A 24,748-nucleotide genomic window follows, 5' to 3' on the forward strand; every position below is an offset into this window, starting at 1 on the left:
TGTCAAGCATTTACATTTAAAATAAGTAACGTGAAAGAACATTTTAAATTCAGCTCCTTGTGGGCACAGGCCATAGTTCAAGTGCCTGGTCGCCAGATGGCAGCCAGCGGCTACTGTGCTGGACAGCGCAGCATGGACCCTGGGATGGGGGTCAGCGAACTGCACCCCTCTGGCCAAATCCAGCCTTCAGTCCTTGAGCTTTTACCTTTTTTTAAGGGAAAGAGAAGAGTGAGAGGAGGCGCAGAAGGCGCCAGGAGAAAGGTGAGAAGCAGCAACAAAAACCTGCCATCCTACCAAACCTGAAATAGTTACTATTTGGACCTTTCTAGAACAAGCCCTGCTCTAGAACGTTCCCCGTCACTGGCCGGAAGTTCTACTGGACAGCGCTGACTTGGAAGACAAATGAGATGCATGGATGTGGGGGTCACTGAGCCCCCCCCTTCTTCTGTAGGAGGAATGGCAGCACTGATTAATCATCACTGTGTACCAGAGCAGGGCATTCCATGCTCCAACTTATTTCATCCTCACAAGAGCCCCGAGGCAGGGTGGGGTGAGGAGGGCCCTCCTCACCTCTACTTTCTCCAGTTTATGGATCTCAGAGGCCCTTGTGGGAGCAGGGTATGCATAATTAGGCCCCAAAGCAAAACGGCCACACCAGCCAAGCCAAACAGCAAACACAAACCACAAAAAGAAAAAAAGACAAGAAGGAAATACGTTGACTCGAAAGGCCAGCAGGAGTGGTGTTTAGTGTGACATTTTTTCCCCTCAAGACACTTTCAGAGGGTTGTTATCTTGTCTTTCTCTATAATAAAATAACAGAGAGACTAGCATTCTTTCAATTCTCTTCCACGCAGAGTGGCGCGCGGGGGGTGGGGGGGGGGCAAGACGCTGGGCCTCTGATCCGGCTCCACCAGCTTCTGGCTGTGTGACCTCAGGCAAATCCCTTAGCCTCTCTGAACCCCAGTTCCTGCATCTGTAAAATAAGGATGCCAGCAGTACCTGATAGGGCCCTTGTCGTGTGGTCAGGGCCAACAAAGAACTCGCCTACTAAGGGTGCTGGGAGGTGTTGGTAAGTTAGAAAATGCTGGACCAGCACCTGTCAAACGGCGATTTCCTTTTCTCATTTCATGCTGGGCAGAACTTCTTAAGGTGGGGTCTTTCATCCCATTGATGGGCAAGGAGATTGAAACAGGGAGAGTTGAGGTGGTTTGCAGAAGCCACCCATCTAGGCAAAAAGAAAAGTCAGTTTCCAAAGCTGGCTGTGTCCCCAAGATGCTGTCCTGGGCATCATGTCATGTGGTTCATAAAATGGGGGTGGCAAGGGAGGCCAGGAGAGGCTCTGCTCTCTCTGTGCACTGACCCATGGGTTTCCCTGCATGACCACTGGAAGGGAGGGCCAGGGAAGGGGGGGAGGGCTGTTCAGTACTCAAGATCCCTTTAGACCCACATTCATTCACGCATGTTTACACCTACTGTGTGCCAGGCACTGATCAGGACGCTGGGACACATCAAGGGCCGCAGACAGACAGCCCTACCCTCACGGAGCTGGCACCCTGGCGGGAAGCAAGGAAAACAGTGTGTGGGATAATGATGCCTGGGATAAATGCCTGGAAGGAAATGCCCACAGTGGGACGGGGAGACATGCCATAAGGTGTCACAGAAGGAGGTGACATTTAGAGAGACCACACCAATTTGGGTTCAAACTCATGTGAGCTTTTTAACTCAGCATGATTTCTCTAAGCTCAGGGGTTCCCTGGGCTGGGGAGTATGGGCTTGAGCACATGATACCAGCTAAGGAGGCAAGTGGCTGCACTTACAGAGTGGCCTTGGAGGGGTGCCTGGTGCCCCTGTGCCCAGGCTCAGCATCAGCCCTGCAAACTCTCCCCCTGGGAGCCAGCTCCCAAACATTCCATCGTCATGGGTACCACCCACCCCAACCTCTAACCCTCCCACGCAGAGCTGGGGAGACAGGAGACAGGTGCTCGGGAGGGCCGGGCTCTTGAGGAGCAGAGACCTCCTACCCACTCTGGAGGGAACCCAAGGCAAGAGGAAGAGGTAAAAGAGTAATTCTTGAGCATAAAAGCATTCTTGGTGCTTAAAAGGGGAAGAAGAGAAGGTGGGCTGGCACACTGCTTTAAAAGTATTAGCTCTAACTTATTTTTTAAGATTTTATTTACTTGAGACAGAGAGAGAGCACGCGGGAGCATGAGCAGTGGGAAGGGGCAGAGGGAGAGGAAGCGGCAGATGCTCAGCTGAGCAGGGAGCCCAGTGCGGGGCTCAATCCCAGGCCCCTGGGACCATGACCTGAGCTGAAGGTAGATACGTCATGGACTGAGCCACCCAGGTGCCCCGAGCTCTTACTTATTGAGCACTTAGTGTATACCAGGTATAAAGCTAAGGGTTTTACACAGATCACTAAATTCTGTCCTCGTGACCACCCCCCACCCCCCTCTTTCACTATTTACTGGGGCTCAGAAAGGTGGGATCACCTGCCCAAGGCCACACAGCTGAGAAGCACGGGAACCAGGATGAAGACCCAAATCTTCATATTTTGCACCAAAAAATGACCAAAGCAGAGTCTTTGAACTCTGGGCCAAGAGGCCCAGTTCAGCCCCCTGTTGGGCACGTCAGGTTTAGGGAGTAATGAGGCCCGTGGTCACATCCCAGGTCCCCCGCTAAGAGGCTGAGCGTCCTGGGTCACTCTGGTGTGGCTCCCTGAGCCTCAGTGTTCCCACCTGACAAATGGGAATAACACCCAGAGTCCTGAGGAGCTATGTAACTTCTACCAAAGCCTGGCACAAAGTCAACATGAAAAAATGTTAGCATTTAATCTTGTGAGCACTGTCCTCACAGCATGTGTATACACGAAGAAACAAGTGGCCTAGAAAGGTGGGATCACCAAATCTCCTGTCTAGGGCCAGAAAGCCAGCAATCTTGGCCAATGTGGGTCACACAGTCTCTGACACGGCAGCTCCACGAAAGCCGCTCTACACAACACACCAAGGAAGCTGCGTGGCTGGGTTTCATTCTATAAAATCAGGCGGTGAGCTAGGTTTGTCCCACAGGCTATGGTTTGCCAACCCCCTGGTCCCTGTGCTGAAAACACAGTATGGGCAGCACATGCCCCCAGCGGGACTTGCACAAGCCCAGGAAATGCAAATGCACTTAGACCCAGTGGGAGCTGGTGTCTGTTTTGGTTCTGGGCTCCATCCCAGAAGGGCCAGTGGGAGGCCTCAGGTGGCCAGCCTTTGGTGGGTGAGAGAAAAATGTTCAACTCAGGAAAACAAATAGCTCATTAAAAAAAAAAAGGCAGCAGGAGCACAAGCACACGCACAGAATCATCTAGCATCTGGTCTGTCGCCAAGTAAAGACTTAGAGAGAGAAATTCGCGTGTGCCTGGTCTTTTACGGACATCATGCCTCTGACAACCACCCTGGGGGTAGACACTATTATTAGCCTCATTGTACGGAGCAGGTAGAGGAGGCTCAGAGAGACAAGGTGCCTGGCTCAAGGTCACACAGATGGTAACTGAGCCTGAACTGGAACCCAGGTCCGTCGGACATCAGAACCCAAGCTCTGAATCACTTCCCCGAAACCCTACCCCACCCAGTACACAGATGGGGAAGCTATCTGTCATGTGGCCACTCAAGGCAGCAACCAACAGGGACGCCTGACCCCTGGCTCCCGGCCTCACCCCCCCTCGCAGCCCCTGTCCCCCGCCCCCAGCTCCTGGCATGGCCCCTGCTCCAGGCTTCCTGCTTGGGAACACACGAGGCCCCTGCCTGGAAAACAATGCAAACAGGAGAGGGCCAGGGTGACCTTGCGGGGCTGAGGCTTCCTGCACACACACGTACACATGCATGCAGGCCCACAGGGGACCCTGTCTCCATTCCTCTGCCAAGAAGCCGCTAGAGGTGGGGAAATGAGCACTGGAGTACGAGTCCTACTTCTGCGATTATTAGCAATGCAGTCCCTGTAGGGGCTGGAGGGGTGGCAAGACATAGTTCCTAACTTCTCTATGCCTCGGTTTTCTCATCTGTGAAATGGGGATGCTGCTGTGGAGATTAAACAAATGACCCGACAGCACTCGGAGCAGGCTCTATGCCTCTACCACTGTGATTTCTCCCCTTTAACTTGTTTTGCAAAACCCCGCGCAGCAGGCCCCAGGGCACCCCACCCAAACATTCTGATTCCAAAGTTATGTGATTGTGGAGACCCAGGGATCTGCTTTTACCAGATGCTACTGCCACTGCCCCTGCCCCACCACTCGAGGAAATGTTGCTTAGGGCACTGGATCCAGTGTTTGAGGCGCCCACACAGTGGTGCAGGGTGACCTCAGGACACAGACCCACATCTAGCGGGTCCTATGACCCTTCTGTGCCACAGACCCCTTCTGAGAAGTGTTTTTGTTTTGTCTTATTGAGAGAAAGAGAGCGTGCACAAGCAGCTAGAGGGAGTAGGGGAAGGGCAGAGGGAGAGAGAGAATCTTAAGCAGGTTCCATGCCCAGCACGGATCCCGACGTGGGGCTCGATCTCACGACCCTGGGATCATGACCTGGACCGAAATCAAGAGCTGGACACTTAACCAACTGAGCCCCCCAGGCACCCCAAGGGTTATTTTTAAATAGAATAAAATACAGAGGATCAAAAGGACACCAATTATAGTGAAATCTGGCTAAGGGCAGAATTACCAAAAAATGCTCTGATAAAGTAAACTATGTGCTCGTTTATTAAAACAATAAAAAAGATCTAGAGGCAGGCCCTATAACAAATATAATGTGCATGCAGTAATGAGAAGAGGTATCTGTAGCTACTGGCAAGCAATATAAAAATATATGTGGTTTTTTTTTTTGTTTTGTTTTTGTTTTTTTTTTATATGTGGTTTCTATTGGTGACCAAGGCCCTCCTGCCTGGATCTATCACCTACATAGTCACCTGGAAGAAATGTTAAATTACAGTCAACCAAGATGTTAAATTAGAGGCACTAGGTGGATCAGTCGGTGAAACGTCTGCCTTTGGCTCAGGTCATGATCCCAGGGTCCTGGAATCGAGCCCCCACATAGGGCTCCCTGTCTGGCAGGGAGCCTGCCTCTCCCTCTCCCCTCCCCCTGCTTGTACTCTTTCTCTGTCAAATAAATAAAAATCTGGGGATCCCTGGGTGGCTCAGCAGTTTAGTGCCTGCCTTTGGCCCAGGGCCTGATCCCGGAGTCCTGGGATCGAGTCCCACGTGGGGCTCCCGGCATGGAGCCTGCTTCTCCCTCCTCCTGTGTCTCTGCCTCTCTCTCTCTCTCTATGTCTATCATGAATAAATAAGTAAATCTTCAAAAAAAATTTTAAAAATCTTAAAAAAAAAAAAAAGATGCTACATTAGAGTTAAATTCTCATCGGAACTCCCTGGCCCCTTGGAGGCCATCCAAGGACTGTGCCTTCAGGAGCCAGAGGGCAACACTCCTACTGGGGAGGGGCCTGGGTCCATTCCTCCCTGTTTCCTCTTGCCACCTCCACCATCAGACAGTAAGAGCAACAGGGTTCTTTATGAGGAAAAGCCTGAGGGCATGGTCCAGGGTGTGGCCTAGGTGTTTTGATTTTACATAAAAAATAAAAGTAGGAGGCCACAGGACTCTCAGTAAGAAAAGCGACCTCTACCCATGCTGGCCACACACGCCAGCACTTGACCTTGGATATGAACTCAAGTTTGAAGAGAGTGGAGGACAGTGAGACCGGAGTCGTTGTGACCTTGTTCCCCAGAACCAAACATGTGGCCCTGTGGGGAAGCAGAACAAGTTGTGTGGATCAGTCACCAACGATGCAGAGCTCCAGGGGTCAGGCAGCTAGCCTGGGTGTGCACCTGCCTCTGCGCCTCAGCTTCCTAATCTGTAAAATGGGTCCAACAATTCTTATGAGCAAGGTTGCCATGAGGATTCATGGAGGTGGAGGCTTTGCTGTGAGAAAGTGAGGAGCAGAGGACTAGGGGAGGTGGCTGGGTAAGAGCCACTGGGGAATCCTTGGAGCTGCCCCAAGGGAGAGGAGACAGAACAGGGCACAGAGGATAGAAGGTGGCCAAGGAGCCCAAATGCACTGGGCCACAGCAGAAAGCGACATGGACAGAGACCCCCACTCCTCAGGTTGAACAAACAACTCCCAGCCTTTCTTAGGGTGGGCCTTGCTGGCATTATCTGTCAAATGGGCGGATGCTGCTAGAAGAGAGCAAGAGGTTTACCTGGTAGGGCTGGGATCAGGCAGGGGGCGGATGAGGGGCAAGTGAGGCACTACCCTTGAGTATAAACCTCAAGCGGGTGCCCCTCCCCAGAACTCAAGATCAGCAAGTTCAACGCAATGTTTTAAGATGAATGCTGAGCATTCACTTTGACACAATGCTGCGCAAACTAGGACACACAAAAAAATGTTTTAATAGCCTGGGCAAATAGTGGTGCTGTGTCAAGCCATACTGCAGCCTGGGGCAGAAGGGAAATGTCAGTAACACTGATCTTGTCTTTATTTAGTTCTGACACACTCTTCAGCATGGAAAGTTTTGCTTTGATTTAGATTTGGGAGGGTAACTGCCTTCTTGAGATTTAATTCATCTATTCTTTTTAAAAGATTTTATTTATTTATTTGAGAGAGAGAAAGAGAGCATGCATGTGAGCATGCACGAGGGCAGGGAGGAGCAGAGGCAGAGGGAGAAGCAGACTCCCCACTGAGCAGGGAGCCTGATGCAGGGCTCGATCCCAGGACCCCAAGATCATGACCTGAGCCGAAACCAGACGCTTAACTGACTGAGCCACCCAGGCATCCCTATAACTCATCTACTTTCAAGTGTACAATACAATGGTTTTTAGTAAATGCCCGGAGTTATGCAACCATCACCACAATCAATCTGAGAATGTTTTCATCACCCTGAAGAGAAACCCCAACCTTTAGCTGTCACCCTGATCCCTTATCTCCCCTTCCCTGGCAACCACTAATCTACTTTCTGACTCTATGGATTGACCTCTTCTGAACATTTCATATACAGTCAACCATTGACGGGGGTTAGGGATGCCGGCCTACCATGCAGTTGAAAATCTGCGGGCAACCTTTGACTCCTTCAAAACTTAACTGAAAGCCTACTGTTGACCACAAGCCTTACTGATAACATCAACAGCACAGGGGCACTTATATGCTGTATTCTTACAAAAAAAAAAAAAAAAAAAAAAAACCTAGATTAAAGAAAATGCCATTAAGAAAATCATAAAGAAGAAAAAATACATTTGCAGTACCGTCCTGTATTTACATTATATTAAAAAAAAATCTATGTATAAAGTGGACCTATGCAGTTCAAACCTGTGTTATTCAAGGTCAATTGTAAAGAGACTAGCACAACATGTGGTCTTTAGTGGCTAGCTTCTTTCATTTGCCATGTTTTCAAGGCTTACCCATTAGTTTTGATTTGTTTTCAATTTACATCACAGCATTATCTTTTAAGGATTTTATTTATTTGCAAGAGAGAGACAGAGCAGGGAGCCTGATGCCGAACTTGATCCCAGGATCACGACCTGAGCTGAAATCAAGATTCAGACACTCAACTGACTGAGCCATCCAGGCGGCCCCTGGGTTTGTTTCTATGAACCATAAATCAATGCATGGCTCTGTTCACACCTGTACCCAAGAGCCAGGGAGCATGGGGCCCTCAGAAATTGGCCCAGATGGCAGGGGCTGCTGGGAGAGTCTCCAAGAAATCTATGCAGAGCACTAGGAAGAGGTTCCCCACAAAGCCCTGCTCCTTCTGGTACCACTCTGCTTGACTTGCCTTGAGATATTCTATTGCCTTGAGATTTATTGAGCTCTAGGTGACCATGTGTCACCTGCCGACACACTGAGCTCAGTTTTACTTAGTCCTGGCACACCCGTCAAGGCAGACAGCATGCCCAGGGGACAGACAGGGGACAGGAGTTGGGGTCATTTCTGCTGTTCTCTGGCTGTGAAGCTCTGGGCAAGACATCCACCATCTCTGAACCTCAGCGTCCTTATCTGTTGAATGGGGTGTGGAAGACTTCCTCACAGGGCTGCAGAGAGGAGACAAGTCCTTGGTGAACTGTCACTTGATGAAAGCAGCAAATGCAGGCTCACTCAGCTGGCATCGACCTGAGGGCCTTGTGAGCATGGAACTATTTGATGCTCCCACTCAACCTGCGAGGCAGTACAACATCCCATTTTACAGACAAGGAATCAAAGTCTCAGGGGAGTTAAGTACCTTGTCCACCACCACGAGGCTGGCAGGTGTTGGCCAGGATTTACATTAAGGTCTGACTCCCAAACACTGGGTCTTAGAAATAGAGCTGGCTTCATCTGCCTTTTTATATGCCAGGCTCCTTTATTCAAAGACCCCACTCTGGGTCACTCTGGGTTTAAGGGAGGAAGACACAAAAGAGCAACACAAAAGAGCAGCTCCCTGTGGTACAAAACCTCACCTCAGAAACCCCCAGCCTGCCCCCTGGCTGTCCTGAGAGGTGGTGGGCACACCCCAGGCTGACTTTATCCAAACCCCATGGCCACATGTAAAGTTTAGACACCAAGTCTGTGGCCTTCAGGGTCTGCCAGCCTGGAAGGCAGAGCAAAGAGCAACATTCCCTGACCCCACGACAGGAAGGAGCTTCCAGTCCTACACACTCTGCCAAAGCGCCATGCAACCAGGACATGCCTCTTCCCTCTCCCGGACTCAGTTTCCCCACCAATGACCTCCAGAGAGAGAAGGTGGTGGCTGACCTCCGAGTCTCCCTTCCTTGATCCAATTTCAATGGCTAGAACCTTCTTTGTTCAACATTTCAGGTGGTGCTCCCTGTAAGATTTCACTTGAAAAAGGAGTTCAGGTTTAGCATTTTAAAAAGGACACCTTTGGCTCAGGTCATGATCTCAGAGTCCTGGGAGACTGAGCGCTGGGCTGGGCTCCCTGCTTGGCGGCGAGGAGTCTGCTTCTCCCTCTGCTTCTGCTCCCCCTCCCCACTGCTCCTGCTCCAGTGCTCTCTCTCTAAAATAAATAAAATCTTAAAAAAAAAAAAAACAAGAGGTCAGTCTTCCTTATCTACAGAATGAGAACAGGCAGCACCTGCATCCTGGGGCTGCAGAGAGGGAATAAGATAATACATCCAAAGTGTTTTACAAATCCCCGGACTCGCGCGGGGCCCTGAGTGCACGCAGTCCTGGATGCCCCCATGCTCCCGGCTCTCGAGGACCAGAGCTGTGAAGGCAGCCTTGGGCGAGGCTCTTAACCTCCCTGAACCTTGAGATGGAAACAGCTTTCCAGATTCCTGCAAGGGCCCCACTGCTCAGGATGGCCACGCCAGGCAGCCGGGCACTGGGCATCCCAGACACTCTTTAAGGACTGGAAGCCACGGACCCCAGGGAGAGGCTCAGGCCACCCACACTCTCAAGTCCTGGGAAATCTATCTGGCTGAGCTGGTCTGGGTTTCACCCCATGTGGCTCTGGCAAATTTCCACAGGCAAGTGCCAGTCTGGCCCAGGAGGAGGGGCTGTGCTGAGCAGGAACACTCACCCTTTCTCTGGCCAGGGCTGCAGATCGGGCCACTGCAGACCACCGTGGCTTCTCCTAATTGGTCTTCCTTCCTTCCTTGGCCAGCACCCAGCTAACTTGTCTGCCTCAAAGAGAACATGGGAGATGAGGTGAGGGGCAGGGTGGCCCAACAGTGGTTAGGGGCATGAGTAGACAGCCCGAAAAGGACCGAGTCCACGTTTGGCTCTGCCAAGGATGGGCCGTGAGACGTGGGGGCCAGTTAACGTCAACAGCCTCAGTGTCTTCATCTGTAAAATGGGCTGAGCTGCCTGCCTTGGAGAGTTGCCGGGATGACTACTGAGGCAAATGCTTAGGGCAGGACCCAGCAGGAGGAGGATTCCAGTAAATGCCGGCAATTAAATTACCATCTCTAGTTAGATATTCTCATTAAACATTCCACAGTACAACCACAACAGACCTGGATGTGACCTTATAAAAATTCATTACCCTGGAGGCGCCTACAGGGACTCAGTCAGTTGAGTATCAGTCAGTTGATTTCAGCTGGGGTCATGATCTCAGTCAGGGTCATGGGATCAAACCCTGCATCGGGCTCTGCGCTCAGAGTCTGCTTGTCCCTCTCCCTCTGCTCTTCCCCCCTTCTCTCTCTCTCTCAAATAAATTAAATCTTACTCTGCAAGACATCCGAGATAAGTTAGGTGACAGAGGCTAGCTGATCCCATGCTGATAAATATTTATGCTGGGAAAATACTCCAGAAAGGTACACCCTAAAATGCTAACTGGAACTTCATTTATTTCCCCTTTTCCTCCCCCTGAATTTTCTAACTCTCCAACAGTGGATATGTATCAATGGCGTGATAGAAAAGAAAAGGGAAAAATGAAATCGGGGTGATTTCTAGGCTTGCTGCATAACTTTGAGACCTTCAGGCCTGGAATACAGAGCCAGCCTTTGAGAAAGACCAGGGCAAGCCCAGAGAAGAGACTCTGGTCAAGGTCATGGAGCAGGCCAGGCCTGGGCCCAGCTTTCCATGCACCCAGATCTGGACTCCTCTCTACTGGCATTGTGCTGGCTCATTCTCCTAACAAGATTAGGTAGGCTGGCCTCCTGATTAAAAGTCTGGCTCTGGGGATGCCTGGGTGGTGCAGGGGTTTGGCGCCTGCCTTTGGTCCAGGGCGCGATCCTGGAGACCCGGGATCGAATCCCACGTCGGGCTCCCGGTGCATGGAGCCTGCTTCTCCCTCTGCCTGTGTCTCTGCCTCTCTCTCTCTCTCTCTCTCTGTGACTATCATAAATAAATAAAAATTAAAAGAAAATAAAAAATAAAAGTCTGGCTCTGAAGTCAGGCTGAAGATCCCAGCAGGGCCAGGAGTTACGTGACCTTGGGCAACACACTCAATTACTGTGGGCATCGGTTTCCTCATATGTAAAATGAGAATCAGACTTGCAGCAGTGCCAGATGGTTTCTGTATGGATTAAATACAAGGCACGGAAAGCACTTTGTACTGTTCCTGGAAACCGCTGGTACTCTGGGTCCCATTATTATAGTTATCATTATTATTAGTATCTGGGATCTAGTTATGTCATGGAGAATCCTTCGAAGGGTGTGCAATGCTAACCCAGCAGGCACGGGAAGGAAATTCAGACTTGGGTAGTAGGGAGCCATGGCAAGTATTTGAGCAAGAGAGGTGCCTATGACTCTGAAGCTGTATGGGGCTGGCAGCCAGTACTCATCTACAGGAGCCTTCTCTGTCAAGGTCCTCTGTCACAGGCTCCACGTCCTAGGCCATCCTCCTAAGGCTACTGGGCAAAAACAGCACAACCCCCACCAGCCACACCCCTGCCACTTCCAGCTCTGCTTGCTTCCTGGGCTCCAGCTGGGCTGGTGACCGTCAGGTGATCAACAAGCTGGGGGACTTGAAGCAGCCCCGGTGGCCTCAGTCCACAGGTGCGATGACCAGGAGGTCCAAACACCTGGCAGGGGCCCCAGGGCAACAGAGGAGAAACAGCCCCTACTTCAGAACCATGAAGACTGGTTCCCTTCTACTTTCCTATGTGACCTTGAGAAAGTCCCTCCCGGTCCCTGAGATAATCTGCCCATATGCAGACAGGGTCTTACAGTTTCCATATGCTTGGGAAGGGGATGCATGCAACGACATAAAGCAATGGTGGTATCCTTCCATGTGTGCCACACACTGTGCTGGGCTTCAGGTGCAAACATTCATTAAACCCTCACCACTCCAGAAGAAGTCCCTGTATCTTTCCTAGTTCTAAAATTTACTTAAGCAGTCAAGTCACAGGTATAATCTCCATATTTGAAAAACAAAAACAAAACAAAACAAAACAAAAAAAAAAAAAACAGAGAAAGCTTAAGTCTCTTTGGAGCAAAATCTCCAATGCTCTCCTTGTCCCCTTTTTTCTAAGAGGTAACCACTGCTGATCAGTCCGGGGATGGGCCACCTGCCCTTCTTTCTATGAAATCCCAGTGGAATGCGTATCTAAATGGACATCACACTGGGCCTCTCTCCGCACCTCGTGAACACCCATCCTCCCATCCACATGCTATCATATCCCACCAGGGACCAATTCTGTCCCTGACGGGAGCAATCTCTGGAGGCAGTTTTCGTTGTCAAGAGTAGGGGTCCTCTCACGAGGAGGGGGGGGGAGGGTGTTGCCAAGGATCCTAGAGTCCAGGAGGTCAGCCCTCACTGCAAACAATCACCTGGCCCCAAGTGTCAGTGATGCTGAGCCTAAGAAGCCCTGGATCCCAGGTATCCTTCTGAAACTTGGGTGGTCCACCCCACACCAAGTCAGGGAGGTATGCTCATGCCAGCACATTTATTCTGCCACCCAGTAAACATTGCCTGAGCACCTGCTGTGTGGCCTGTAGCCCAGCCAGAGGCAGTCTAGCACGGGTCACATCAGCTAATGACTCAGGCAAAGACACCCCTCCCTTTGCCCCCTGCACTCAGAGCATGCTCATCCTCACAGAAGACAGGACCCCTGTATGGATGGGATGTACATGGGATGGTCCTGTCCTCCCTCCTCTGAATTGCACCAGAGCATGCCCCCCCTGCAGGGATGGCCCACGGTTCAGGGCCAAAGCCTCCCTGAGCGACATTTAGGCTGTTTTCATCTTTGCCACAGCGCAGGGGTTCCCTGGAAGCTGCTGGTCCCTCCTGGAGGTTCCCCATACAATCTGCATTTTAACAGACCCCAGGGATCCCCATGCACATTAAAACTTGAGAAGCACAGATCTAGGGAGCTGTGTAAAAGGGGTGGGCTGGCTGGGGGGACCGGCATCTTTAGCTCTCAGCAGAAACTGCCAAAGCACCCCCAGAACATCCCCCCAGCTGATGGTCTACAAGTTCCTCTCTGTACCAACTTTGTATGTCAGGCGCCGCTGACATAAGGGGTGATAGCTGCTCCCCTTTTCCAGATATGAGGCTGAACAAGGTGTCCAGACAACCAGAACCCAGGGTCAATGGCCTGGCTTTTAGAATTTGGCCATGCCCAGAGCATGTTCTAGGCCAGCTTCCTGCCCACCCACTCTGGCCATCAGAACGTGGCTCAAGGCAGGAAGGCAGACAGCTCACCTAGCAAAGGAAGGAAAGCTCCCAAGGGAGGGAGCAGGCTCCGTGGGCTGGGCACCTGTGAGCGCCACCAGAAAGGCTGCCCTGTGCCCATTCATGTCCAGTCATCCGGGACAGAGGACCAGGCTGGGGGACAGGGCACCCTCATCAAGCACGAGAGGCAATGCCAGGGTAGTGCGGTGACCTGGAGGATGGGGGAGGGACAGGGCCCCGGAGCCATGGTGCTGGCTGGGGCCCCGGATTTGGCCCCAGGTTTCTTCCCCGAAAGTGGGCTCACCCCACTCGCTGCAGAGTTGCTGCAACAAGCGGAACATTCGCATCAGCCAACAAACAGTGGCGCTATCTGGAGGCCTGTCTCCCCTCTGGAGCTGGCACCATGCTACTTCACTCAATGACTCCCTCATCACGGCCACCAGCCATGGTCAGCACTGCTCTCCACCCCACCACGCAGATGAGGAAACAGAGCTCAGCGCCCTGCCCCTTGATGGCACACTGAGACACGGTCAGGGGAGCAGAGGCCTTGCACTGATAAGGTCTGCATTCCCCACCTGGATTCTGCCTCTGTTGAGTTGTGTGACCTTAGGCAAGCCCCATCATCTCTCTGAGCCTCAGTTTCCAAAGCTGTGCAGTGGGGACATGATCCAGAGATGGGAAATGGGAAGCCACCCAGCCAACGGGCAAGGGCCATGCCCACCCTCCCCTAGGGATCCACACTGTTCTCCCTCAAAAGACCCAGCCCAGGAAGACCTATCATCCGTGGGCATCGCAGATCTCTCCTATGCCCTAGGTGCGACATGGGTGAGGCCATGCAAAGCTGGCAGCCTCCAGAGAAGGAGAGCCACTACTCAAGGTCACACAGCCGCTGAGCAGTGGAGAGCAGAGCAGGGAAGCAGGAGGTAGGATGTCAAACCTGAGTGGGATGCGGGTACAGTCAAGGTGGCAGGTCGGTTTAGCAGGTGCCTGGAGTAGAGACCAGCAGAAGCAGGCCCATGTGAGGCGGCCAACATCACACCTGCAGTCTCTGACCTGGGAGGCCTCTTTGAAGGATCTGTCAGTCCAGGGATGTGCCCGCCCCCTTCCCAAAGGCTCCTCCTCCCTCTGGGCCCAGTCTGGTCACCTGCACATCGACTACCTGTCTACCAGGGCTTCTCTCTGTGGCTGCAGCTCAAGTCGCCCTGTGGCCAGACGCATCCCATCCTCTGGAATCTTCTCTCAGCACTGCGGCCAGAGGGTGTATCTACCATGGAAACCTTACCATGTTGCTCCCCTCCCTAAGCCCTTCTAGGAGTCCTCAGCCTCAGCCTAACATTCTAGCTCTTCCCCAGGCTTCATAACAGTGACATCCAGATGATGTCCAGGGGGAGCCACAAGTGGAATTCAATTTTCCAGAAGCCACAGCTAAATAAAAAAAACAAAACAAAACAAAAAAAAAGCCACATGAAAAAGAAAAAGGTGAAATTAAATCTCTTTCTAGATTTCAATTAGCCCCACCTATCCAAAATATTACTGTTAATCAATAAAAAAATTCAAGTAAAGTCAACATAAAATATAGGTAACATTCAAAATCAATACAAAAATTAAGATTAATGAGACACTGCCCCCTCCTTTCCCCCTTAGGGCTAGGTCTCTGAAATCTGGGGAGTATATTTGACTTCTCGGTAGGCGCATCAGATCTGTATTTAGAGTTCATAAAATTTACTGTTAAAAAAATACATTCGCATCCCGAAATAGTTCCACACATGCATAAAAGTCTCCCAAGAACGGAATCAAGTGTCTGTTTTGAGATCTACGTTTAAATTACATTGAAATAAAAAATTCAGCTCCTCGGCTGTGCTAGCCACGTAGCAAGGGCTCAACAGCCACATGTGGCTTTCAGTTCCTTGGGGGGAGGGTGGCTGCCCATGACACACAGTGACTGGTCCTCACGGCCCTCTTCCATCTCATTTCCAGGCCTGCCCTTGGGGGTGAAATCCCCAAGCACGTTGAGTTCCTATCTCCATCTCCACAATTCACCAGTGCCCTCCCTTAGCACCCCCTGCTTCCTGCCAGTTTTTACTCAGCCCTTCAAAAGTCAGCTCCAGGTTCTTCCCTCCTATGACAGCTTCTCTGACATCCTCTGGGTGGGGTGACATTCCCAGTCCCTCTGCTCATTCCTCCTACTGTGACATCAAACGGTATTACAACTGTCCATCTCAAGGCTTCACCACCTCAGTGCTACTGACATTTGGGCAGCATCCATGGCCTCTACTTACTAGCTGACAGTAGCATCCCCTCACCTAGCAAGCTGCCACAACCAAAAATACCTCCAGGCATCCCCAGTGTTCCCTGGGGGCACAATCCCCTCTGGTTGAGAACCAGGGCCTGGCACACAGAAGGCACCCAAGCATGTGCCTAAACACAGGAGGTGCACTCAACTGTGCTCAACCCCATGAGGCTTGCCTCCTCCAGGAAGCCTTCCATGATGCTCTAGCGCAGTCAGTGCTTCCCCTGGGCTCCCAAAGTCCCCTGCACTCGCCCCCCCCCACCCCCGCACCGAGCAATATCCTCTAAGAGTAGGAACTGGGTCTTGTTCATTGCTGTACTTTCAATGCCTAACCTGGCGGATGATATGTAGTGGTTGCTTAATAGATATTTGCAGAACTGACCTGAGAAACAGGGATGACTTAGGTTGAGAAACCCCCACAGGGTGAGTTTTGCCTATTTTAGTTCAGAGTTCTTTGATCCCAGCAAAGGTGTTAAAAAAGGTACAGCTCCATTTACGCAGCAAGCACTGGGCTAAATGTAAAAACTCTGCAGGGTTTAGAGAGGGAAACTGAGGCTTACACAGGTAAAGGGCTTGCCCTGGCTTCAAATCAATGACTTTGAGGCTCGAAATGCCTGGTTCTTCTTCTTACTGATCAAAAGAATTTACAAACGGAAGAAGACATTTGCAATACGTAAATTACATAAGGTATGTGTAAACAATATATAAAGAGCTCTCTTAAATTAGTAAGAATAGGACAGGCAACCCAATAACAAAATGGGCAAATCTGAAGAGATACACTTCATAGGAGAGATCATCTAAATGGTCAATAAGCATATGAAAGAACACTCACTACCATCCACCAGGGAAAAAAATGCAAATTAAAAGTCTAATATAAGACCACTATACGTGTGAATAGCTTTAAAAAAAAAAAAAAAAAGAAAAGATAATACCAGGTGTTAGCAAGGATGTGATACAACCAGAACTTTCACATTCAGGTGACAGGGGAACCTGGCAACTCCCTTTGAGAAATTGGCGTAATAGAGACAAAAGCTGAACACGCACCTTTTCTGTAACTGAGCAATTCTACTGTAAGTAGACATCCAGCAGAAATGCATCTAACTGGGGCACCTGGGTGGCTCCACAGGTAAGCATCCGACTTTTGATTTCAGTTCAGATCATGATCTCAGGCCATGCATTGGGCTCAGCACTCATCCCTGCTTGGGGTTCTCTCTCTCCCTCTCCTGCTGCCCCTCCCTCACGCTTTCTCCCTCAAATAAATAAATCTCAAAAAAAAAAAAAAAAAAAAAAAAAGAAAGAAAGAAAAGAAAGGGGAAAGAAATAAAGAAATGTAGCTAACTCTTCACCAAAGTTCACATGCCAAATGAAATGTTCCCAGCAGCACTATTTGCAACCCCCGCCTCATTAGAAACTACTCAAAGGCCCATTAATGAATATGTAAATACAGGTAAATAAATACATACACACCTAACAGCCAGGCAAAAGAAGCCAGAACTTCACACAACAATCTGGATGAATCTCACAGATTTATGCTGAGCAAAAAAGAAAGAAAAAAAAAGCCAATCCGAAAGAGAGCATCTGCGTTTTTACGTACATAAAGTACTTTATCCAACTATAAAGCACAAGACGGGCAAAATTAATCTCTATTAGGAGATTTAAGGATGGTGGTTGGGAAGGCCTGAATGCAAGGAGTACCAGGCACCTTGCTGGAGGGGGTGCAGGCATGTGCTTTTTTTTTTCTTGAGCTGGTGCCATCACACCTTTGGAAAATTCACCAAGTGGTCCGATGCTGAGTAGTGGTGCTGGGGGGGGGGGGGGGCACGGCCCTCCCACCCACGCACCTTCCTGTCAGCTTTGGAGAACACACAGGACTCCATTCATTCCCCTCATCAACACCCGCTGGCAGGCACTCTCCCAGGGCCAGGCCTGGGCGTCAGGAACAGAAAGGTCAACAGAGCTGAGGCCTCCGGTCGTGCCACCCACAGCCCAGATCCTGGCACAACTACCCCCAAACCCACACTCAATAAGGGAGCAGCCAGGCTAGGGTAGCTTTTGATGAGGGGCCAAGGGGGTGATGTCTGCTTGTCTTCCTCTCTCTCCATCCCTCCCCAGAGCACGCTTCAGGCTTTTTCCTTCCCGACACTGGGCCACACTTGAACATTCTGGCACAGGTGACTCCTCTGCTCCTCGTCTCTGCCACCATGCCTCCTCTGTTCCCCCTGGATGAACACCTCCAGCCCCAAATTCCCTCAACACCAGACTGGGGCAAGAGCTGTCTCCTCACCACCTCCACTTGGGCGTTAAGCTGGTACCTCAAAATTAACGCAACCAAAGCTGATCTCCTGGTTTTCCCCCTCAAATACCTCCCACCCTTACTTGGTGGCAGCGCACTACGCTCAGGCGATAAGGCTTGAAGGCAGCCAAAAGCAAGACTCCCCTCTCTCTCCCCCACCCCAATCCAATCCAGCAGCAGATCCTGCCAACTTCACCTTTAAGGTACAGCCACGCAACCATTTCTTGGCACAGGTAACAAAAGAAATAGACAGGGGGATCCCTGGGTGGCTCAGTGGTTTGGCGCCTGCCTTCAGCCCAGGGCGTGATCCTGGAGACCCAGGATCGAGTCCCATGTCGGGCTCCCTGCATGGAGCCTGCTTCTCCCTCTGCCTGTGTCCCTGCCCCTCTCTCTCTCTCTCTCTCTCATGAATAAATGAATAAAATCTTTAAAAAAAATAGACAAATTAACGTCGGGATAATTAAAAATATTTTGTGCATCAAAAGACACTATCCACACAGTAAAAAAGACAACCCACAGAACAGGAGAAAATATTTACAAATCCCCTATCTCACAAAGGATTACTAACCAGAATGTGTTAAGGACTTTCTAAAACTTAATGACAAACCACCAAACCACCTGATTCAAAAATGGGCAAAGAACTCTGACATGTCTGCAAAGATCTACAGATGGCCCACAAGCACATGGAAAGACGTTCAACATTGCTGACCATCAGGGAAACACAAATCAAAACTGCAATGAGAAAGCACTTGGCACCCCTCAAGGACAATGTGAATACCTCCCCTCCCATCTGCTCCTCCTGCCTCAACCCTGCAGCTTTCCAACAGTGGGCATGTCAAGGCTCCCCACTATTCTTAAGATGCAATTTTCTTTAAGCAGGGGGATGGGCAGAGGGAGAAGGAGAGAGAGAGAGAGAATCTTAGGCAGGCTCTACACCCATCATGGAGCCAGACGCAGGGCTCAATCTCACGACCTGAGTCAAAATTAGAGTTCAAGTCTTGGGACGCCTGGGTGGCTCAGCAGTTGAGTGTCTCCCTTTAGCCCAGGGCATAATCCCAGGATCTGGGATCGAGTCCCACATCGGGCTCCTTGCAGGGAGCCTGCTTCTCCCTCTGCCTGTGTCTCTGCCTCTGTGTCTCATGAATAAATAAATAAAATCTTAAAAAAAAAAAAAAGAGTTGAAGTCTTAACCAACTAAGCCATCCAGGTGCCCCAGGATGCAACTCTTCACATGGCTTGTGGGGACCTCATGATCAGCCCCCCATGCTCCAGACCAATGGAATATCTATCAACCTGACAGATGCCACATACTCCTGATTTTCCTAACCACTTTCCCAGTCTACCTCAGACCCTAGGTGTGGACACGTGCCCCAGGCCCAAACAATTACAGTGTTCGTTCGAGGAAGGATACATAACTCCATCTAGATTATTGAAAATTAGCTAGAGACTTTAGCAGCACTTCTAGGGAAACTATGGAAAAGGGTATGTGGTTGGAGGTACAGGGACATCTCTGGTCACCACCAGTGGAGCCTGCCTGAGAAGCCAACCCAAGAAGATGGAGCTATGGGAGACATGGGAACCCAACCAACCTGAGAAGATGGGAGACATGACTCCCTGATATTAGTTGGGCTCCTGGATCCAGCCATGTCTGAAGCCATTCCTACCCCTCAACTTTTTAGTGACATGAGCCAATAAATGTACTTTTTTGCTTAATTTCACGGGAGCTGGATTTCTGTGTTTGTCAATCAAGAGTCCTATCTAGTAGGTACCTATATGCCCTTTCCCCAATTTTATCTTGGCTTGTTTGTTATCACCTCAGCTCAAGCAGCTCCTTTTCCAGGAAACCTCCCATGAGCACCCAGATTAGATTAAATACCCCTATGTCTCAGAGAACCATATGCCTACTCTTCACCATCCTCTATAGTAATTGCTATTTGCCCTTTCACCTCCCAAACCTACCTGACTGTGGAGAGCTCATGGGCTGAGGGGCCCTGCAGTCTTTTAAATTTTTTTCCCTTTTGTATTCCCACCCTTAATACAGAGACTGGGATGCCCACAGGCATTCGTATTTTATTTTTAGAGCTCACTCTGTTGACAGCTAAGTGTCCTCAGGTATCAGGGAGCAGTGAAAAAACAGGTTTTGCAGGAAGATGGACCTTAGTCTGAATTTTCCCCTATTAGCTTTGTGACCTTAGGTAAGTCACTTAGCCTCTCTGAACCTCATTTTCTTACTTGTAAAAGGTGAACAGCAACTAAGTACACATAAAGGCCTCAATATCATACCAGAGCAGAGTAAATGCTCAATGAATGGCAGTGCCTGTCTCCACTTCTTTCTCCAAGACAGAAATCCTGCTGCTCCCTTTTATTTCTGCTCCACCACTGGTGTGGATATCTGTCAAACTGCCTGCCAAGCACGCATTCTCTGATCTTCTGGGATCAGTCCTTGTGAGCAGTGTAGGGCTGATCCCATGCCAGGATCAGCAATGGAGGGCTGGCCAGTAAAAGGGTACAGACGTTCACAGATAGGCAGGAGACCCTGGGTGGGCGAAGAGGAGTCAATCCCAGCATTTGCAAGAACCACTAGAGAAATGGCTCTCTTGTAGCCGAGACTGCTAACGTTAAGGGAAAGTGCTATTGGGGAGAGCGTACCTGAGAATGAGGCTACCACAGAAGAAAGCCCATCTAAGAGACATGTCCAGATACACCGGGGTACCTGGATCCAGCTGTACCAGAAGGCGATACACCTCCAGATTTTCCATTTACCTGACCCCAAAATATAGACACACAATAGGCTCTTTTGACCTCTGCATGCTTACCACTCAGCGGTCTTCTCCCAGGCCCTAGAATGATTTTTCTTCTTTTAATGTGCAGACAGGACTCAGGGTGATGGCTGGAGCCAGCTAACCACTCACACTTCTGCCCCACGGGTGTAGAAATGAGTTTTCCACGTGGGAAGCCAGCTCTTATAAAAGTCAGGTTGTTCCCATGTATTTTGCTTACAAAACAGTCAGGTTGTTCCCATATATTTCACTTAGAATGCCTTTGGCTAACTTCCCCCTCGCCCTGCCCCCAGTTGCAGTTTATGGCTTTTTTATTGCATTACCTTCCACTTCTTTGTTGTGGTGGTTTTGCAATGGCCGATGGCCAAACAGTGGAAATGCCTGCCCAAGAACAAAGCAAGCAAGCAATAAATATTTGCCGGAGGTAATGTCCCCAGATAAGAAGGCCTACACCTTTTTTTATGGTTCATCCCTACGGCACTTGGCTTTCATCCCCCAGTGATACTGTGGGCATGTGGGTCTGGACAGATGTAGGATTATGGGCAGGGGGTTAAGAGCACAATTCGCAGGCTTGATTCCAGGGCCGCACCTACCTGGGCATCTTGTTAACAGAGGCACCTGCCACCCTTCTACCCCCCACCCCCCACCCCGTCGTCTCCATCTCAGACAAACAAAGCCTGGGACTCGGACAGTTTCCTCCCTCACCTGTTCATGAAGCAGGCATAAGAGCAAGGGTTTCAAAGTCCTCAAGAGCTGTTCAGAACACTTCGAATATCAAAAGCCCTGAGAAAGAAGGGGCATCTCCTCACGGCTCACTGACGTCTGGGGGCGCTGCTCCAGAGTGAGTGAATGAGCAGCCTCTTCCTACAGAACAATGGTTTGGACCCCTAGGAAGCCAGGGACCTTGCTAGAAAGTATTTCCATCTGCAGACTTGCCTAGACATCACAAGGAACAGGGCCAGGTGTGGGGAGAGTCCCTGAACTTCTCTGAGCCTGTTTCCTTTTCCTCATCTGTGAAATGGGTGAACAACATAATCCTTCCTGCTATGAATTACTGAGACCTTCTATGCATCAGGCACCAGAAAACCTTCTCTGCCATCTTCCTGGCAACCCGAGATGGTCACTACTATGATGTCCACTTTACAGATGAGGAACTTGAAGCCCAGAGAGGGGAGGTGGCTGGCTTGAGGTTCCACAGCTCCAGCACCAGCCAGCTGGCATTCTAATTCCCATGTGTCCGACTCAAATGACCCCATCTTTCCACCATATCAGGGCTCCTCTCAAAGGTGCCTCGCATCACTCTGAGGTTCCAGTGATACCACACACAAAAGATACATATTTGTGCACCTGTTTGCTCAGGAACTGGCAAGTTCTAGATATTTAGGGATCTGGGAACCAAATGGCTGGAGGGAGACGCAGCGCCCTGGAATCCTCACTACTCCATTCACCTGGGCCCTCAGTCCCCTGTCCCAAGTGGAGAAGGTCCCCAAAGAGCAGAGCTGGACAAAGAGACAATAAAGTCAGTAATCACCTTTCAACGAAGGAGCACATGCCTGGGCGTCCTCGTCCTCCGGAAGGTGGGCTCCCGACCACGCATCTGGCTGTGCCCATCACTCCCTGCCATGACCCCAGCTCCACTAGGAACCTGCCACCCACCGGCAGCCCTAAGAAGTCAGGTCCGAAGGAGCTCGTGCACCAGCACAAGAAACTGATGCTGGAGCAACTGGATAATGAGCAGAATGAAAGGAGAGCCCGATCAGGGGAATAAATAAGTCACGTGACCAAGGAGGTCCGAGGAAAGGCTGTGGGTTCTGGCTAGCACGGGGCAGGGGGTGGGGAGGGTCAGACGGGAATCCGAGAAGGATGCACAGCACGAGAAGGATGCACAGCACGGGAGCAGGTGCAGAGGGCGCAGGTGCAGAGGGCGGTGAGGTGTCGGGGGAGGGAGGAGCTTGTGAGCAGAGAGGCCCGAGGTGGACAAGCGGGCTGAGAATCACGAAGAGCAAAAGGATTCACTGTAACCACAACAGTGTCAGGGTCACGGTGCGGCTCAAGGTTAATGGTCATAAAAATAACAATAGCAGGAATAGTAATAATAGTAAACATGCACGTGCTGCTTACTTCGTGCCCAGATGCTTTCCTGGGCATCTACATGTACTAGTTCAATTGATCCTCACAACTCATCTATGACAACGGTGCTATTATTATCCCATTTTATAGACAAGGAAACTGAGGCACAGAGCAGTTCAAGTTCTTGCCCGAGAGCTCACAGAAGTCACGTGGCAGGGCAGGGTGTCGCTCCGACATGGTCTGGTCTTTAGAGCACGCTTAACCCCCACTACAGGAGTTCCCAAAATGGGTTCCCAGACTACCAGCGGGGGCAGTGCCTGGGAACCCATTAGAAATGCAAATTCTCAGGCTCCTTTTCCAGGGGATGCTGCTTGCCTAAAGGTGCTGCCCTGCTACATACCTGCTTAAGAGTAGAGGGAGGAAGGGGGGGGCAGACCTTGGGGCCTTGAGTGCCATAAGAAGGGGCTCCCCCCACTCCTTTATAGGCAATAGGGAGCTAGTGAATGCTTTTGAGAAGGGGAGCCACATCTTCTCCTTTTGGGTTTTCCCAGCTAAGTTGCAGAAGACCTTGTGAAAGAAGGAGATCCTCATGATCCAAGCAACATCTAACCAGAGGCCCGAGGCGCCCAAGGCCAAGGCAGCCATAGCCCCTGCCTGAGAGGAAGCACAGTGAGGTCAGTGACCTCTGACCCCGTTGACCCCCTCTGCTATTCTCAGGGCCTTGTGTTTCATCACTGGGAGGGTAAGGAGAGACCCGCCCCCTGCCAAGGATGGGGGGAGGAACTTACCAGGACTCCCCCAGCAGGTGGGGGGAGGGTAAGCCAGCCTTAAACCCCAGTGCCCTACCTCCCAGGAGGGGGTTCTCGCCTGACACCCACAGAGGGCCACCAGAGAACCTACCAGCTAAAGGCTCTCCCTGCACTGCATCCACCCTGGGGAACCCAGATCTGTGCTGTACTCCAAGCCTGTTTTCATGACCTGAGCAAATCACCTATGGGGCCTCAGTGTCCCCCTCTGTGAGAGGAAAAGGCTGGTCTCATTTTCTAATATCACTATTCTCCCCCCAAATTTGCCAGCAAATGTGCACGGCTGGCCTACCGTGTGTACTGCGGAGCTGTGAACAGGCTGGGGCCTCCCCAGGGAGCTCAGCGCCACTGAAAGAGAAGGAGAGGCGAACGACCCCACAGGGTCCCGCACCTGCCCTGTGCGGATTCAGGGGGATCCCCAGAGGCAGGGTAACCAGCACCTCCGCCCAGGTGAGCTTCCAAACCAAGTTAGACCCAAAGCTGCACTCCACTCCCCCGCTGCCAACCCAGGCTTCCGGTTCCTCTGCCTCCCCCGCCCCTGGGGCCTGCCCTCCTGGCCCCCACCCACCAGCCCCGCCCACCTCTGCACCGGGGGCCCCGGGGCGGGGCTGCCCTAGGGGGTGGACTCCGAACCCCTGCAGTGCTGTGTTGCCTCCGCTGGGCTCCCAACCTCCCTGGGCCAGGCCAGAAGGCGCCCACCACCATCTCCCAGGCCTTCAGGAGGGTGGTCGCGCAGTCCCTGGGCTCTGTGAAGGTTCGGTTCTGAAGGTTCTGGGGGGCAGGATGTCACTCACAGTCAAAGGAAGTGGGACAGAGCGTTTCTAATGAGATAAAGGAAGGGCTGGGGGGGGGGGGTTGTGGAGGGGAAGTAGTGCCCGTGGGGGGAGGGGGCAGACAGAGGAACAAATGGAGAGAGCCAGATGGCCTGAGATAGAGAGGTATAGAGATGGGGGAAGACAGAGTCAGAGTCAGGGGGAGACCTGAACAGAGGGAGATAGAGACGGGAAGGAGACAGGGAGAGACAAAAATAGACCCTGCCAGATGTGGGGAGCAGGAGCGAGATGGGGGAGCAGAAGAGCCTGGAACTGGGACCTCGGCTCCTGTGACCTGCCTCCTACCCTGTAACTAAAGGAGTCCTTTCCCACCCCTTGTTCAGGGAGCTGACCTTAAGGGCAAGGTCACCTGCTAGCCTGGCCCCCTCTGAGCCCCCCACCCCGTCATGGGGCTGCCCAAATTCCCGCCTACTGAGGACCACCTTCCTGATTACTCTCACCTGTTTCATATATTTGTTCAATGAACATTGCTAGAACATTTTCAAAGGAAACTAGAACCCACCGGCTGAGATGAAAAACATGCCCTCATCAAAAAGAAACTACAAAAATAAATGCAAAGGCAGGGATCTTTCCGCCTAGGCTGGGGGTGGGGGTGGACCAGGGA

General features: G+C 51.1%; 1 protein-coding gene across 7 annotated transcripts in view; it reads right to left on the reverse strand.

Moving 5' to 3' along the window:
- Positions 1 to 24,748, reverse strand: part of TPST2 (tyrosylprotein sulfotransferase 2) — a 52,084-nt gene that overhangs the window by 19,351 nt on the left and 7,985 nt on the right. For 2 of the 7 annotated variants that reach the window (XM_077874152.1, XM_077874149.1), the window contains one exon: positions 9,533 to 9,632. The exons of 2 other annotated variants lie outside the window; for them this stretch is intronic. The gene's annotated coding sequence lies outside the window, so the exon portion shown is untranslated. Of the gene's footprint in view, positions 1 to 1,473; positions 1,554 to 1,817; positions 1,892 to 9,532; positions 9,633 to 20,471; positions 20,616 to 24,748 lie in introns of those variants that run through there. 3 more of the 7 variants (XM_077874154.1, XM_077874156.1, XM_077874155.1) reach the window with 3 other exon arrangements.

The sequence above is a fragment of the Canis aureus genome, chromosome 27 (genome assembly GCF_053574225.1).
Source record: "Canis aureus isolate CA01 chromosome 27, VMU_Caureus_v.1.0, whole genome shotgun sequence".
NCBI classification, from domain to species: Eukaryota; Metazoa; Chordata; class Mammalia; order Carnivora; family Canidae; genus Canis; species Canis aureus.